Source organism: Artemia sp. Qi Xiang Cuo, chromosome 10 (assembly GCF_049724085.1).
Source record: "Artemia sp. Qi Xiang Cuo chromosome 10, ASM4972408v1, whole genome shotgun sequence".
Classification (NCBI taxonomy): Eukaryota; Metazoa; Arthropoda; class Branchiopoda; order Anostraca; family Artemiidae; genus Artemia; species Artemia sp. Qi Xiang Cuo.
Genome location: NC_142803.1, coordinates 16,354,736 through 16,372,485, shown reverse-complemented (window position 1 = coordinate 16,372,485; position 17,750 = coordinate 16,354,736).

The following is a 17,750-nucleotide window of genomic DNA, read 5'->3' as shown; positions in this document are numbered from 1 at the left end:
TGATTTTGTTCATGGAATTTGCTGCCTGCTTATTTTAGTTCGTGGAACTTCTTGCATTTTGACTTTTTCCCGTCGTGAAACGCCTACACTGATTTTCCTGCTCGTGAAACTGATTTCGTTGACGGAACTTGTTGCCTGCTGATTTTTGTTCGTGGAACTTGTCCCGTGATAATTTTTTGTTCGTGAATCATGAAACATGTACATTGATTTTTATTCTCGTCGCGAAACTGATTTTATTCATGGAGCTTAGTGCATGCTTATATTTTGTGTCGTGAAACTTGTTAGTAAGTTGATTTTCCTCTTCGCGAATCTTGTACATTGATTTTTCACCTCGTGAAACTGATTTAGTTCATGGAACATGTTGCGCGATGATTTTTGTTCTTTGAACTTTTTGCGTGCCGATTTTTGTTCGCGAAACTTGTTGCAGGTTCTTTTTTTTTCGTGAAATTTGTAAACTGAATTTTTTTTCTCCTCGTGGAACTGGTTTTATTCATGGGACTTGTTGCCTGCTGAGTTTTGTTCATGGAACTTATGGCATGTTGATTTTCCTCTTCGAGAAACTCGTACATCGGTTTTTCTCCTTGTGAATCTGATTCCATTCAAGGAACTTGTTTCCCGCTGATTTTTGTTCGTGCAACTTGTTGCGTTCTTTTTTTGTTCGTGAATCGTGAAACATGTACATGGTTTTTTATTCTCGTCGCGAGACTGATTTTATTCATGGAACTTATTGCATGCTTATATTTTGTTTCTATGAACTTGTTGCATGTTGATTTTTGTCTTTGTAAAACTTGTACATTGATTTTTATCCTGGTGAAACTGATTTTGTTAAAGGAACTTTTTGCGTGTTTTTTTTTTTTTTCGTGAAAGTTGATACCGTTTGGTTTTCGTTGAATCATATTGATTTTTGTATGTACATTTTTTGTTAAAGTTATTTGAATATATCAACATCAAATATCAATACCGTGCTGTCTTTTTACTGTTCATGAAACTTGTACATTGAATTTCCCCTCATGAAACTGATTTCATTCATGGAAACTGTTGCGTATGGATTTTTGACCATGCAACTTTTACGTTCCGACTTTTGTTCGCAAATCCTTTTGCATGTTAGTTTTTCTCTTCGTGAACTTTGTAAACTTATTTCTTCTCCTTGCGAAATTGATTTTGTTCATGGAAATTGTTTCCCGCTAATTTTTATTCTTGAAACTTTTGGATTGCAGAATTTTTTTCGTGAAACTTCATGCATTTTGTTTTTTCTCTTCGTGAAACTCGTACATTGATGTTTCACCTCGCGAAACTGATTTCGTTCCCGGAACTTGATTGCCTACTGATTTTTGTTCGTGACACTTGTTGCGTGCTTTTTTTCGTGAAGTTTGTTACATATTGCTTTTTGTCTTCGAGAAACATGTACATTGATTTTTTATTCTCGTCACGAAACTGATTTTATTCATGGAACTTCCTCGTAAACTCTCCTCGTAAAACAAATTTTAGTCAAGGAACTTATTGCTTGCTGATGTTTGTTGTGTGCAGCATGCAAAAAGTTTTTGGAAGTTTTTGCATGTTGATTTTGTACGTTAAACTTGTTAAACGTTGATTTTTCTCGTCTTGAAACTTGTACGCTGATTTTGTCTCCTCGTAAAACTGATTTTCTTCATTGAACTTGTCACGTGCTGACTTATGTTCGTGAAACTTGCTGAGTATTTTTAATCGTGAAACTTACCACATGTTTATTTTTCTCTTCGTGAAACTTGTACATTGATTTTACTTCTCGCGAAATTGATTTTATTCATAGAACTTGTTGCGTGCTGTTTTATGTTCGTGGAACTTGTTGAGTGCTGGGTTTTGATCACGAAATTTGTCACATGTTGATATTTTCTCTTCTTAAGACTTGGACATTGACTTTTATCCTCGCAAAACTGATTTTACTCATGGAACTTATTGAATGCTGATTTTTTCAGTGGAACGCGTTGCGTTCTGACTTTTTTGATCGTGGAACTGGTTGCAATTTTTGTCCCTGAAATTTTTTACATGTTGATTTTTCTCTTCGTGAAACTTGTACATTGATTTTTCTCATAGCAAAACTGATTTTATTCATAAAACTTATCTGTACACTGATATTTTTTTTCTTCGTGGAACGTCTTGCGTGCTGTTTTTTTCTCGTAAAACTTGTCGTTGTTGATTTTTTTGTCGAAATTTGTACATTGGTTGTTCTCCTCGTGAAAATGATTTTATTCGTGGAACTGTTTAAATGCTTGTTTTTGTTCGTGGAACTTGTTGCATGCTGATTCTTGTTCGTGAAACCTGTTGCATGTTGAATTTTTTCCTTCATGAAGCTCGTACATTGATTTTTTCTCCTGATAAAACTGATTTTGTTCAAGCAAGCTGTTGGGTGCTCATTTTTATTCGTTGAACACGGTGCATGCTGAGTTTTTGTTCCTGAAACTTGTTAAATTTTGATTTTTCTCTTCGTGAAACATGTACATTGATGTATATTCTCGTGAAACTGATTTTTTTCGTGAAAATTGTAGTGTGCGGATTTTTTTCTTCGTCGAATTTTTTGCTTGCTGATTTTTGTTCGTTAAATTGTTTTACATTTTCTCAAACCTTTCGCTTTTTATTATCGTGAAACTTACTTTCTTCATGGTACCTGTTGTGTGCTGAACTTTTGTTCATGGAATTTGTTGCATGCTGATTATTGTTCGTAGAATTTATTGCATGCTCATTTTTTTCATCATGAAAATTGTATATTGATTTTTTTTCCTCACGAATCTGATAATGTTCATGGAACTTATTGCATGCTGATTTTTTGGTCATGGAACTTGTATATTGATTTTTCTCTTCGTGACAGTTATAAATTGATATTTCTCATCGTGAAACTTATTTTCTTCATGTTATGTGTTACGTGCTGATCCTTTTTTCTTGGAATGTGTTGCATGCTAATTTATTTTGTTCATGAAACTTGTTGCATACTAATTTTTTTCTTCATGAAATTTGTACATATTTTTTTCCAAATCAATGTACAAGTTCCAGGAAGAGAAGAATTAGCTAACAAGTTTCAAGCACAAAAAATAGCATAAAACACGTTCCACAAACACAGGATCAGCATGCAACAAGTACCATGAAGAAAATAAGTTCACGAAGAAAACAAAATAAACATGTAACAAGTTTCACGGACAAAAAAATCAGTAGGCAACAATTTCCACGAACCAAAATGAACGCGTGACAAGTTTCATGAACAAAATCAGTTTCTCGAGGAGAAAACAATGTACAAGTTTTACGAAGAGAAAAAACAAAACGCAACAAGTTTCAAGGACAAAAATCAGCATTCGAGAAGTTCCACGAGCAAAAATCAGCTGGCAATAAGTCCCATGAACAAAATCAGTTACACGAGGTGAAAAATCAATTTACGAGTTTTGCGAAGAGAAAGATTAACATGCAACGAGTTTCAGGACAAAAATCAGCACTCAACAAGTTCCAAAATAATTTCTTAAACTGCTTTTCCATTTACGAAAAATTAAGCAAGAAAAGATGGGTTTTAATTTTAATAAGGCAGTGAAACAATAAATACAACAAATAAACACTTTAATTAAATAAATTCCGATTATTTTAGGCCCCACGTTTGGAAGCATTTGTCAACAAAAAAACAACGAAAAAACGAAATAACATTTTTTTTTAACAACACACATAGAAATACAACAACTAAACATACGAAGAAGATGAAAAAATATAAACAAATAAGTAAGAAACAAACTCATATATTAAACAAAACTTCCAGCAATAACGTACTAAGGATATTCTAGTTGGTAATGGGTATCCGGAAAATATGATTTCTCAAATATTTAAAAAAAGGAAAAACAGTTTATGGAACCTGTAATATTAGAAGAAGATGGGTCAACTCAAGAAACAAATTACATAACTTTGCCTTATATCGCAATGTTGTCACAAAAATTAAAAAGAGAATTTTAAAAAAGTAATATGAAAACAGCATTTTAAAATAAGGACGAACTATAAGCTCTATGCTAAATAATGGAAACGACAAGATACCAAGTAACATACAAAAGGAACATACCTGGTTAAACTAATCTCGTACATAAAACTTGTTGTCTTCTGATTTTTGCTCATGGAACTTTTTGCATGCTAATTTTTGTCCGTGAAAATTGTTGTATGTTGTTTTTTCTCTTCGTGAAACCTGTGCATTGATTTTTATCTTCGTGAAACTGATTTTGCTCATGAAACTTGTCGCGTGTTGATTTTTGTTATAAGAACTTGTTACATGCGGATTTTTTTGTTGGTGAAATTTTTTACGTGTTGATTTTTCTTCTTCTTGAAACATGTACATTGATTTTTGTCCTCGCGAAACTAATTTTGTTCATGTAACTTGTTGGGTGCTGATTTTCGTTTATGAAACTTGTTGCATCCCGATTTCTTTTGTTCGTGAAACTTGTTGTATGTTGATTTTATTTTTCTTCGTTAATTTTGTACATTGATTATTCTCCTCATGAAACTGATTTTGTTCATGGAAATGATTATTTGCTCTTTTTGTATGTGGAACATGATGCGTGCTGGTTTTTTTTCACGAAACATGATGCATGTGGTATTTTCTCTTCGTGAAATTTGTAAATTTATTTTTTTATTCTCCTCGCAAAACTGATTTTGTTCATGCATATTTTAAACAACATTTAATATAATAATTTAACATTTCTTGGTGCAAATATTTTCGCATCAAATCATCCGAACCAAGTAAAAAGGGGTGTAGTTATGTCTAACTATAAGCTCTTTGCTAAATAATGGAAAAGACAAGATTCCAAGAAACATACAAAAGGGAGTATACAAAATTCCATGCTCTTGTGGTAAATCTTATTTGGGAAGAAAACAGCAGAATTTAAAAAATAGGCTACAGGAACACAAAAATGCCATAGATTGCTTGATAAAAATTAATAAAAAACTGGAAAAGTTTGAGTAAGCTATTGCAGAACACGTTTATAATTTTCCTCATCACAGCATTTTATTTAATGAGAAAAAAATATTAATACGTGTGTAGGACTTTTAAAAGTTTCAGAGAAACTATAGAAAAAAAATATTTTTGGGGGTATTAGTATCAATAGAGATGAAGGGGATTTTAAGATAAATGCAATTGATAAAAGTTTAATTAAAAAGCTGGTAAAATGATCAACCAGCACTGATTTTAATAACTTTTCCTGAAACAAATGATAGCCTTGCGAAAAAAGGTCAGAATGAGGTAAAAGCTGGGAAAAGACAACGGACTTCAGCTAAACTAGCAACCAAAAAAATTCACTCAATTTATAATTCATGAGTTGATTGATTAAGTTCTGAGATTTAGTTAGGGATTATGGACCTGTGGCTAGGTAACCTTTTTTGTTGCTTCAAGTAAATACAGTCTTTATTTTAATAAATTTCTATTTATACACTGATTGTAGGAGGAGAGTGCACACGTTATCAACATAGTCATTTGGTTTTGTTTCTTGCGTTAAAACGCCAGTGCTGGAACATTTATTTAATATGTGAGTTTTTTTCTTACTTATTTATTTATATTTGTTTTTTCTTGTTCGTGTGTTTAGTTGTTATATTTCTCGGTGTGTTATTTAAAAAAAACAATTTTCCGTTTTTCGTTGTTTTTTTCCGTTGAGAAAGACTCCCAGACCTGGGGTCGAAATATTCTGTATATTTTATAATTAAAGTGTTTATTTGCTTTCATTTATTTTTCACTTCTTTTTTTAAATTTAAAACTCGTATTTTCTTGATTAATTTTTCGAAACAAGCTCCACGAACATTACATAGAGACTGAATATAAACATCTTTAGTTGAAGATAGCGCCCCGTAAGCCTTACGTGCCTTTTCTGCGAAATTACTTATTTGGCGAGCACGTGTAGATGCCATGTTATGACCTATAGGCATTCCTAAGTACATTATGGAGTCAGACAGTGGAACCTCTTGAGCACCAAATTTGACAGCAAGATCTATACAATCTGCATTTCTCCTATTGAAAGCAACAATCTCGCTTTTACTTGCATTAAAAGATAGGCCTATCTCTCTATAAGCATCATCTAGAATCTGAAAATTTTCTTCAATACGAGACAAACATCTACTTAAATTAAAAATATCATCTGCGTAATTAAGTAATGTTACATCCAAACCTCGGAAAATGCAGCTCATTTGCACTAACTTTTGGGCCTCGAGAACACTATTATTATACAACCGGGGTGACGAAATTGCACCCTGCCTAATGCCCTTTCTAACCGGAATAGCTTTTGGTAATACAATCGGCCCGTTAGGAGACGGGACTTTAACTTGGACTCGAAGCTTCTTATACATATCCCGAAAAGGCAAAATAACCGATCGGTCCACACCACGTTTATGAGCAGACACTAATAACTGGGGATGTATCCCAGAATCAAAAGCACGTCTAACATCGTGACTCGCTAGAATAAGGGATTCATTCAGTTCATCAGCTTCTATTAATATATTAGCAAGAATATAATGGACGTGCTCGCGACCAACACCTTTTTTAAATCCGAACTGATTATCGGGGGTAGAACATTGAAAAGCAATATGATCTATAACTAGCAATTCCATAAGCTTACATAAAACCGGCGAAACAGTTATAGGGCGGTAAGATACGCATTCAGACGGATTTTTCCCTTTCTTCAAAATAGGTGTAATTACTCCAGTACCAAAAACGTCGGGAACGAGACCAGAATTAAAGATAATTTGGAATAGAAGCTCTAAATGACTCAGGAGACCAGCAGTACCATGTACAAGATGCAACCCACACAACTTGTCGACACCTTTCGATTGTTTCTTTTTTAATTTTGAAATTGCACGAATCAGATTAGGAACAGTTACTATGTAGCCAACACCAGAACTAGGCAATTCCATGAACTTATCAAGTTCGACTTCATATTTATCTTCAAGATCTTGTTCGGGTGGAGAGAACTCAGAAGTAAAGTGGGACACCCAATCTTGCTCAGAGATCACAGGTTCGACACTATTCTGATCACCATTACGTTTAAGAAATCTCCACACAGCATTTGGATCATTACTTATCAATTGACTATGTTGATCGATCACTTCACATTTATGCTTAGACAAAATCTTAGCAAATCTGCGTTTGCTGAACAGCCGAACTTCATTTACAACACCTGATTTCGGACGACCACACTCGTTCCAGAGCCTAAGCCAAAATTTTGCACGACCACATGCTTCACTTAGAGCAGGGTTTTCGGACCACTTTGGAATTTCCGTTCCCACTCGGACTTTACGAATGGGGACCGCAGCGGCCTCGGCAGATAACAGTGCGTGAGATATTTCACTACAGTAGATGTTTAGTAGCAGCTGTTTCTCTTCATCTTGAATACATACACTCTGCTGTAGTAATTGGAACGGCACTTTAATCTTTGTGAGAATCTCATCCAATACGTAATGATAAGTAGCCAGGTCAATTTTACTCCAATTAGTTTTGATTTTCCACTTCTTTTCATTAGTTGGGGGGTTAGGAGAGGCAGGAATTACTCGAAAAGTGTTTATAATTGGAAAGTGATCAGACGCGCTTATGCTCAGATCTACGTGCGAATTGCCGCAAGCTGGAGATTGGATGGAACTTAACATGAAGTCGAGAGATGAAGTCGAGCCTGAGTTATGGATATAAGTAAAACACAGATCATTGTTAGCAAGACGAAGACCGTCACAGGAAGATAGGAGGATCTGTGCTCGAGCGTTAGACTCATCAGTCAAGTCACAGTTCACGTCACCAGCGACTATACATTCAAGGCCCTGGCTAGAACAGCTGCCCACCGAACTCGATAGCTTACTGCAGGCTTCACTAAATTTTTTTCTGATTTACTGTCTCTGTAGTCTGTTGGCATGTACACAGAGTGGATAACAGTTTTGTGCACCTTAACAGCAACAAAAAAGTCTGAAGATTTATACAGAATGGGATTTAACCTGCTGCTAACAAGAATGGCGATTCCACCGGACGGCCTTCCCCTGCCCGATGACTTTGCAGGAGTAGCAAATACTTTGACGCCATCGTTTAGCTCAAGCAGACTAACGGCTTGATTCGAGAGGAAGTGTTCCTGCACACAGAGTACATCATTATAACATAACAATCCTTCTAACAGTGGCATTTTATCAACCACTCCACCATTTAAGTTCCATGAAACAACCCGTATAGAATCACCGATCATTGTTTAGAAATTAGCTTCTGAGCTACTGGACATTGGAAGCTGTAGCACGGGTGTCGAGAAGAACCACACAGAGCGCATTTGGGGGCATTTTGGCATGGATTGTCCCGAGAGCTGGAATGATCTCCACCGCACTTTGAACATTTCGGGGGATCTACACAAGATTTTGCTGCATGTCCGTAGGACTGACAGTTGTAGCACTGCATCGGTAAGAATTTAAATTCTGTAATGGGTAGTCGCTCGTAACCAAAAATGGGCGGAGAGTTCATTGCGATAAAGAGATGAGCTTTGCTTTCAAACTGTAATTTGAATGACCGAGTACTACCAATTTGTACGGCCTTAACACAGTTCGGTACAACTGAGCGCAGTTCGTCATCTGAAGTTTCAGTGGGAACGTGGCGGATTATTCCGAAGAAAGCGGGAGTTTTTACTTTAACACTTATAGTTGAGTCACTTTTACCCACTGCCTCAGCCAGGGACTCGGCAGCATTCTTGTTGTTCAAGACTACTCTCCATTCAGATTTCCTAGGTTTCAGCTCCACAATGTTCGAACTAGTATCACCACATACTCTGTCCAAATAGGATTTCCGAGCGCTAGGGTTCGAAAGATCTTTCGGGGGATTCTTCAAAACAACCGCATATGACAGTTTCGACATGATCGTGTTGGTTTCTGCCGCAGGCATAGCAGAGACAGAAGGAGAGGGATTAGAATCCACGTAACTATCGAACTTAGCACACAATTCGTTTACTTTCCGGGTTAGGGTAGCCGTCACTTCTCCCGGGATTATCGGAACTTCATCAGGTTCGAAAATCACAAACCGCGGCAACGAGATATTTTTATCTTCACAAACCCGAAATACTTTTAATATGTCCAGGATATCATCGGTGTTCTTCGATCGCGCAGTAACACGTGTGGTAATTCCTGCTAAGAGACCACAATAACTCCTTCGCCATTGCAATTGCTTCCTCTGAGAAAAACTCGACTGCTTTTTTCGCTATATCCTCCGAGCGATTACCAGCTTTTATCGCACGGAAAGCATAATTCAGTAACGCATTCCAAACCAATTTCTCATTACTCCCCATCGCAACAGCCACGTCGCAATCCGTAATGCAAAATCAAAGTCCGAGGGGAGGAGCCAGTTCAATAAACTACGACGTAATACAGAGCTATTTAAGCTAATAAGCGAGGGAAGCGTAGTCTCTTGCTACCTGATCCCCGCAGTTTAAGGGAGTCACACTCCCGGCAGGTACAACGGCCCTTGCGACAAGAAACTCCCCTCTTCTGCTCGCTTATTAGTAAAATTTAATAATATGAACGCACTCTAGAATCCGCTATTAAGAATTATTATAGATGACGCTGTTTTGCTTCAAGCAAAGAGCATAAATTAGTAATAATATTATATGGCAACTCCAGTTAAATAAATCTATTCTTCAACACAAATTATATGAGAAGAATTGAAAACTATGCTTCCTTACTGTTCCTGGGATCACAAATTCCAAATCGAGCACAACCTTGGTTAAAGAATCAAACTATTTCCATATAAATTTAACATTTCAAACTTAGTAATTTATTTGCTTCCACTGGTTAGAAAGTTACTACTGTGAACAAGTTACTACATTGAAGTAACACGCACTTGCTAGCTCCCGTGAAACAACGTAACACCTGCTCTCTTGACCGGTCGTATAGCGGGTCCCTGAAAAACAGGGTCCCTTTAAAATGCGAGGGTATGTCTTCCCAAAATTTAAACATTGAACTAACACCTGCTGCCCACTTTGAAACAGGGTAGCTGCTAGAATCCAGGGGTGTGTCTTCCAGAAACCTGGGTCCCGTGGAAATCCGGGGTAAGGGTCTCGTGGAAGGCAGCGCGTTTATTGTTTCTTATGGCACTACTGTATCTGAAACTTGTGTGTCAACACGCGTATAATTTTTGAATCGATTGCCTATCTTAGGATTTTCACGCAATAGCTTTTTTAGTTCTTTTTGGTAGATTTCTTATTTTGCACCACAAAATGGTTGAAAACGCTGCTTCGCTATGGGACAGTCTTTGCTAAAATAAATGCCTGTGTTAACCGTTATTTTGTAGGACTATCTGTACCTTTAGAAACGATTGCGCTACCGTACGTCATAACTGCCTCGGAAACTAAAGACTCAATATGCGTATAAATTTTCGATAATTCTAAATAGATGGACTATCACAGAATTTTGACGCAATTTCTTTTTTACTTCTTTTGGCTAGAATTCATGTTTTGCATAAAAAATTAGTTGAAAAACCCGCTTCACCATCTGAGAGTCTTTTTGGCAAAAATAAATGCCTATGTTAACCGGTATTTTGTAGGGCTACCTGCATCTTTAAAAATCGATACACAACCTCGCGGCATTACGGCCTCTGAGACTCCAGGCTCAATATGTGTATAGTTTTTCGAATCAATTTACATTGTCAGATTTTTCAAACAATAGTTTTCTTGGCCTTCGTTTGGACAGAATTCTTCTTTTGTACCATAAAATGGCTGAGAAAGATGCTTTTCTATTAAATCCTTTTACCATGATATTTTTCTTCCTTAAACTTGGTGCATGTTGGTTTTTTTTATTTTTGAAACGTAATGCACGCTGATTTGTCTTGCTGAAACTTGCTGCATGTTGATTATTTCTTCAATAAACGTAATGTATCCTTATTTGTGTCTTCAAGAAACTTATTATATTTTATTTCTTCTTCATGAAACTTGTTGCATGATAAGTTTTCTCTAATTGAAACCTGTACATTGATTTTTTACCTCGTGAAACTAGTTTGTGGAACGTGTTGCGTGCTAATTATTGTTCGTGATGAATTGATCTAGATATTTTTCTTAGTGAAACTTGTTGGATGATGATTTATTCTTTCGTGAAACTTAATTTATCATGATATTTTTTGTCTTGAAACTTGTTGTATGTTGTTTTTTTCTCCGTGGAACATACCGCATACTAATCATTGTTTGTGAAACTTTCGACATATGAACTATTTCCTTAAGAAAGTTAACGTTTCTTGATTTATATTTTCGAGAAACTTTTTATATTTTTATTTTCTTTTGATAAAACTTTTTGCGTGTTGATTTTTCTCTTAGTGAAGCTTGAATATTGATTTTTCTACTCGTGAAACCGATTTTGCTCGTGGAGCTTGTAGCGTGATGATTTTTGCTCGCGAAACTTGTTGAATGTGGATTTTTTCTGTTATTTCGCTTCGTGATACTTATTGTATGTTGATTTTTTACTTTCGTGAAAGTTAGTTTATGTTAATGTTTTTCTTCATGAAACTTTTTGCATGCTGGTTTTTTCTCCGTGGAACACGATGTATGTTGATTTTCGTTCGTGAAACTTATTGCATGTGGATTATTTCTTCAGGGAACTTAGTGTATCTTGATTTATGTCTTTGAAAAACTTGTTATATTTTTAGTTTCCTCTCCATGGAACTTGTTGCATGTTGATTCTTCCCTGCGTGAGACTTTTACATTGATTTTTATCCTCGTGAAACCAATTTTTTTATCGGAACTTTTAACCTGATCATTTTTGTTCGTGAAACTTAATATATATTGTTATTTTTCGTTGTGAACATTATTGTATTTTGATTTATTCTTTCGTATAACTTAATTTATCTTGATATTTTTCTTCGTGAAACTTGTTGCATGTTATTTTTTCTTTGTGAAACACGATGCATGCTGATTTTTCTTCGTGAAACAAGGTGCATGCAGATTTTTTCTTCAGAAAACTTAATGTATCCTGATTCATGTCTTCGAGAAATATTTCAAGTTTTTATTTCTTCTTCATTAAAGTTGTTGCATGATGATTTTTCTCTTCGTGAAACACGTACAAGCGTTTCTATCCTCATGAGACCGGTTTTGTTCCTGGAACTTGTTACATACTGATTTTCGTTTTCGAAACTTAATTTATCATGATATTTTCTTTGTGAAACTTGTTGCATGTTGGTTTTTCTTCCTGAACCATGATGCATGCTGAGTTTTTAAAATAAAAATATAGCAAGTTTCTCGAATACATAATTCAGGATAAATTACGATTATTGAATAAATAACCAACATGCAGCGGGTTTCACGAACAAAAATCAGCATGCAATCATGTTTCACGAAGAAAAACCCAACAAGCAACAAGTTCCACGAAAAAAATATAATGGTATATCAAATTTCACGAAATATTAAGTCCACATACAATAAGTTTCATCAAGAAAAACATAAAGATAAACTAAGTTTCACGATAAAAAAAATCAGTATGCAACAAGTTCCATGAACAATTACCGGTTTCACAAGGAGAAAAAAATCAATGTACAAGTCTCACGAACTGAAAAATCAACATGCAACATGTTTCATGAAGAAGAAATAAAAATATAACTTGTTTCTTGAACGCATAAATCAAGATAAATTGAGTTTCCTGAAGAAATTATCCACTTGCAACAACTTTCACGAACGAAAATCAACATGCATCATAGTTCACGAAGAAAAAACAGCATGCAACATATTTGAAATAAATCAGCATGCAACAAGTTTCACAAGAAAATCAACATACATTATATTTCACGAACAATAAATCAGTATGCATAAAGTTTCACGAACAAAAAAACATGCAACAAGTTTAACGAAGAAAAATATCAAGCTAAAAAAAGTTTCACGAAATAAAAAATCAATGTAAAACGAGTTTCACGAATAGAAACTAAAAGTAAAAGAAGTTTCACGACGAAAAAAATAAAATGCAACAGGTTTCACGAAGAAATAATCAATATACAAGTTTCATGAAAAAAAATAATATGTAACTAGTTTCAGGAAGAAAAAAACGTAGAACATATGTCACGCAGAAAAGAAATATGATATGCAACATAATTTACGAAGGAAAAATCAACTTTTATGAAGATAAAATAGAAATACAATAAGTTTCAAGTAGAAAAAAATCGAAATATAATGGCTTTGTTTGAAAATTCTTAAATAGTCAATTGATTCAAAAAACTCTACAAATGTTGAGCCTGTTTGTTCAGAGGCAGTAATTCTGTATGGTAGCGCATTCTTTCTAAAGGTACAGGTGACTCTAAAAAGTAACGTTTAACGCAGACGTTTATTTTAGTCAAAAGATTGTACCATAACAAAGCGTCGTTCTCAGCCATTTTGTGGTTCAAAACGAAAATTCTACCCAAAAGAAGGCCAAGAAAGCTATTGCGTGAAAATTCTGAGATAGTCCATTTATTTAGAATGATTGAAAATCTGTACGCATATTGAGCCTCGAGTTTCAGAGACAGTAATACCGTACGGCATCGCATTCGTTTCTAAAGGTGCAGGTAGTATTTCAAAGCAACGGTTAACATAGATTTTTAAGTTAGCCAAAAAGATTGTCCAATAGCAAAGCAACGTTTTCAGCCATTTTGTGGTGCAAAACAAGAATTCTTGCCAAAAGAAGTCCAAATAGCTATTGCATCAAAATCCTGAGATAGACGACTGATTCGAAAAACTATACACATATTGAGCCTCGAGTTTCGGAGGCAGTAGTGCCGTGTGGCCAATACGTGTGCAATACAAACTTTCTCATAAAGGCCCTTTGATGGACCTTTCAAATCTTTGGGAGGGTCCCTGAGAACCACCGCATAAAGACTTTTGAATCAGAAAATGACTGATTTGACTGTTCTTGTGGTTTGGCTTGAGGCCATTTAGGATTAAAAATAGAATTTTCAATAAAGCCATCCAGCGTTCGAGACAGCTTATTCACTTTGGAAATAACCGCAGCGTGCAGAGCCTCTACTACGGTCGGGAATTCACACGGGCTCGTTATAGCAAATTTAGGCATTAAAACCTTTGGTTAGCAGCTGTGAAAGGGTTTAACTCAAGTCCCATCTACCGAGTGTATTAGCAGACGGCTTAAAATATTTAGTTCAGCATTTAGTAGGTTTTTAGCTTGCAAAATTACGGCTTGATTTCAGTAAGCAACCGCTGTTTTTACTATTAATTCGATTTTCACACCATTAAATATCGATCTCCTCAGCAAATTTAAATCCAGGTTTGAGAAAAGCTTCTCGGTCATATTGCCTAGATTACGCCAAATTTTTCCACCAAGAGAACCGAGTTGCTATTGGTTGAAAATTACGAGATAGCAAATCGAATTAAAGGTGTAAAAAACTAAATGTTAAACAAAACCAGTTGTAGAAGAAGTAATGCCGCATGATAGCGCATTCGTTCCTTAAAAGTTATTTACTCAAAAGTTACAAAAATTACGAAAAAAAATGTATCTAACACCCCTTATCATCAGGCAAAAATGTGTTACGGCTGGCCAACCAGTATAATTTTTGCAGGATTCTCATTGGATAGAATCTTTGGAACTAAAGTTAAAAACTGAGCCATTGACTGGTTTTGATGGTTAAAAGAACACAAACATATGATTGCTAGTATAAGCCGATACTGGCGATTGAAACAAACTGAATGTTGGTGCTAGAAAAATATGTCATTGTGAAAAAGCACTCAGTAGTTCTGAACTGTCTCTAGGTTATGTATAACTTTGTTATGCATATCAATTCACTCTTTAATAATTCTAAACTGAGTAAAAAGGTAATAGAACTCCTTTTCTAAGCATAAAGGCATATATATGTAAAAAAGAATTGACAGAGTTTTATTTCTTTCAGAGACAAACATTTATCATGATGATATTAATCGCACTTGAATTTTCTATTGATTCAATATTATGTTATTGTGCTGCATTAAGAATATACCTTTAAGATTTTTTTTTCTTCATAATGATTCCTTCATAATGAGACTATAGCATTTTTAAATTTCAATACAAAAATCAAATTGCTGCTACGAATTTTGTATTTGTTGAAAACGACCTCAGATTTTGAGCTTTGAAATATACATTTTTGTAAAAAAAAAAGATTGAAAACTCCGACATTTGTCTGCTTCTAAAATGTAAAGTTAAACTTTCAATAGCACTTACAGTGTGTCAGCTAATATGACATATTTCGTTATCCGAAATGAGACAAAATGTCATAACCGAGTATGATAGAAAACCCTAAATTGTATGGGGGACGAGCTTTGTAAATTTGAGCAGTGAATAGCTTTTTGGGAATATTATTGCAGGGAGCATAGAAATATCCGGCAAAATTTTTGAGAAGAAATTTTGAGTGCTTTAGGAATTCATTTTGTTTTTGTTTTTTTGTAGAAGATGAAGGTTCGAGAATACAATTAAATCTATATATATATATATATATATATATATATATATATATATATATATATATATATATATATATATATATATATATATATATATATATATATATATATATATATATATATAATTAGAAAAGCAAGTCCTCGTAACCCAATTACAAGGACTTCTAATACTTGTAACAGCTCGTTGTAGCACAAACCCCTGCAAACAAACACAGCACAAAGCTGTGTTTGCATCTTTGGCATATTTACCTTAACCCCGCAGCTCATAGATGACCTCTCGACAGTAAGGTTTGAATGGCGACCCCAGAATTTGCAATTTTGGCTTCATCGATTAAGTGGATATAGTTACTGATTCAATCCTTGTACTACTATTAATACCCGTTTCTAGGCAGGATCAACTGAGGTCAACACTGCAGGCGCCACTGCTTCAGAGATAATGTCTAGCGATAGACAGGTTTACAATGAAGCACAGTAAATGTTAAAGTTTTACCCCAAGTTAAGCAAATTCAGATTGATTTAGTCTCATTCAGATTTAGTCTTAGTAGCTAGGTTAGGATACAATCGAAACTACCTGTATGAATGCATTCAGGTTAGGTTCGCAAAATACGCGAACAAATACGCTCTCATACAACAACTACACTGGAATAAGGAAAGAAGAACATTCGAACCTATGTTTTATATCGATTGGGTTGACTGACTTAGACCATAACTATTAATATGGACGTCTATGTTCCAACCAGAAACCGAGCCTCTTGGGAATAAATTAGGATTTTCCTGGAAAACTCCTTTGTATCGACAGTAAGGTTTGAATGGCGACCCCAGAATTTGCAAGTTTGGCTTCATCGATTGAGTGGATAAGGTTACTGATTCAACCCCTGTACTACTACTAATACCCGGGGGTTGCCGGTACTAAAGTTCTGAAAAAAACATGAGACTCTACAAAGTGATGGAGATTCAACAGACACCTTTAAAAGTGTCATTGTCAAATATCCTCAACTGGGGATTAATAGACATCCTGAGAAATCCCAAGCAGAGATGAATCCCACTGCGCCACTACAAGACACGACAAAAAAATAATTAATATAGTGATATTTCTTATATGAATACGATACAAACCTGTCTTTGATCAATTTTGGTAGAGCCATCTAGTCTGAGGTAAGTATGCCCATGGAATGTTAAAAAACTTTCAAGGACGTCCAAAATTCGCGTTATTTGTATAAATATTAAGACGCGATGTTTGCCAACTTTCAAATCACGCAATAACCGATCCAACACTTGCAGTTTACCTGAAAAATAATATCAGTCTTTAGGCAAGATACTCAGACATTTAACATTTGTTTTGAAAATCTAAAAAAAGGGGGGGGGTTCCGGTACTGAAGTTCTGAAAAAACATGAGACTCTACAAAATGATGGAGATTCAATAGACACCTTTACAAGTGTCATTGTCAATATCCTCAACTGGGGATTAATAGACATCCTGAGAAACTTTTATTCTACTTCGGGTAGTCCTTTTGTTTTCTTGACGGTGATCACTGATCACTGATTCGAATGTAGCGTGCATCAACTTTTTGCTACAAAAATAAAAATCCAGAAACCATCAACAGCCCCGAGGAAATTGTTTGGAGCATTACAGGATTTTGCACTACAGTGCTAAATCCTGATTATAAATTTTGTAATTAACTGCAATTAGTTTATGAGTTACTGCAGTTGTTATTTTCTGCTGAATGCCGTTTTAAGAAGTTTATGTTTGGAAACTTATGAAAAAGGGACTACTTGCAATTCTATGAATTAGAAAGAGTTTAAACCCAAAGCCCTAATTTTACCTGCAAGCAGAAAAAAATTCTGGTCAAATCGAATTCGTATCTATGACAAAAAATAACGGAGTTACCGCAAGTACGAAAAATATAAAAATGATTTTGCCTTATTTTTGTTTATTCGCGGACTCGGGCCTCATGGGGAATCAAAAATTTTTTACGGAGTCACCAGTTTTTTTGACACTCTAATACAGCGTTCTTTTGACTATTTAACCTTGCAGAACATAAAAAAGACCAAAAATTACGCCAAAAATTCTTAATTTTTCTTAATTCTTAATTTTTAATTAAGGAGGCCAAAACAGTTATGGCGTAAAAATTCTGAGATGGTTAATTGATTTAGAATTATCTTAATACTATATGCATATTGGGCTTCGAGTTTCATAGGCAGTAATGGCGTACGGTAACACATTTGTTTCTAAGAGTGCAGGTAGTCCTACAAAATAACTGTTAACATAGACATTTATTTTAGCCAGAAAGACTTTCCCATAGTAAAGCAGCATTTTCAGCCGTTTTTTTTAATGTAAAACAAGAATTCTAGCCAAAAGAAACC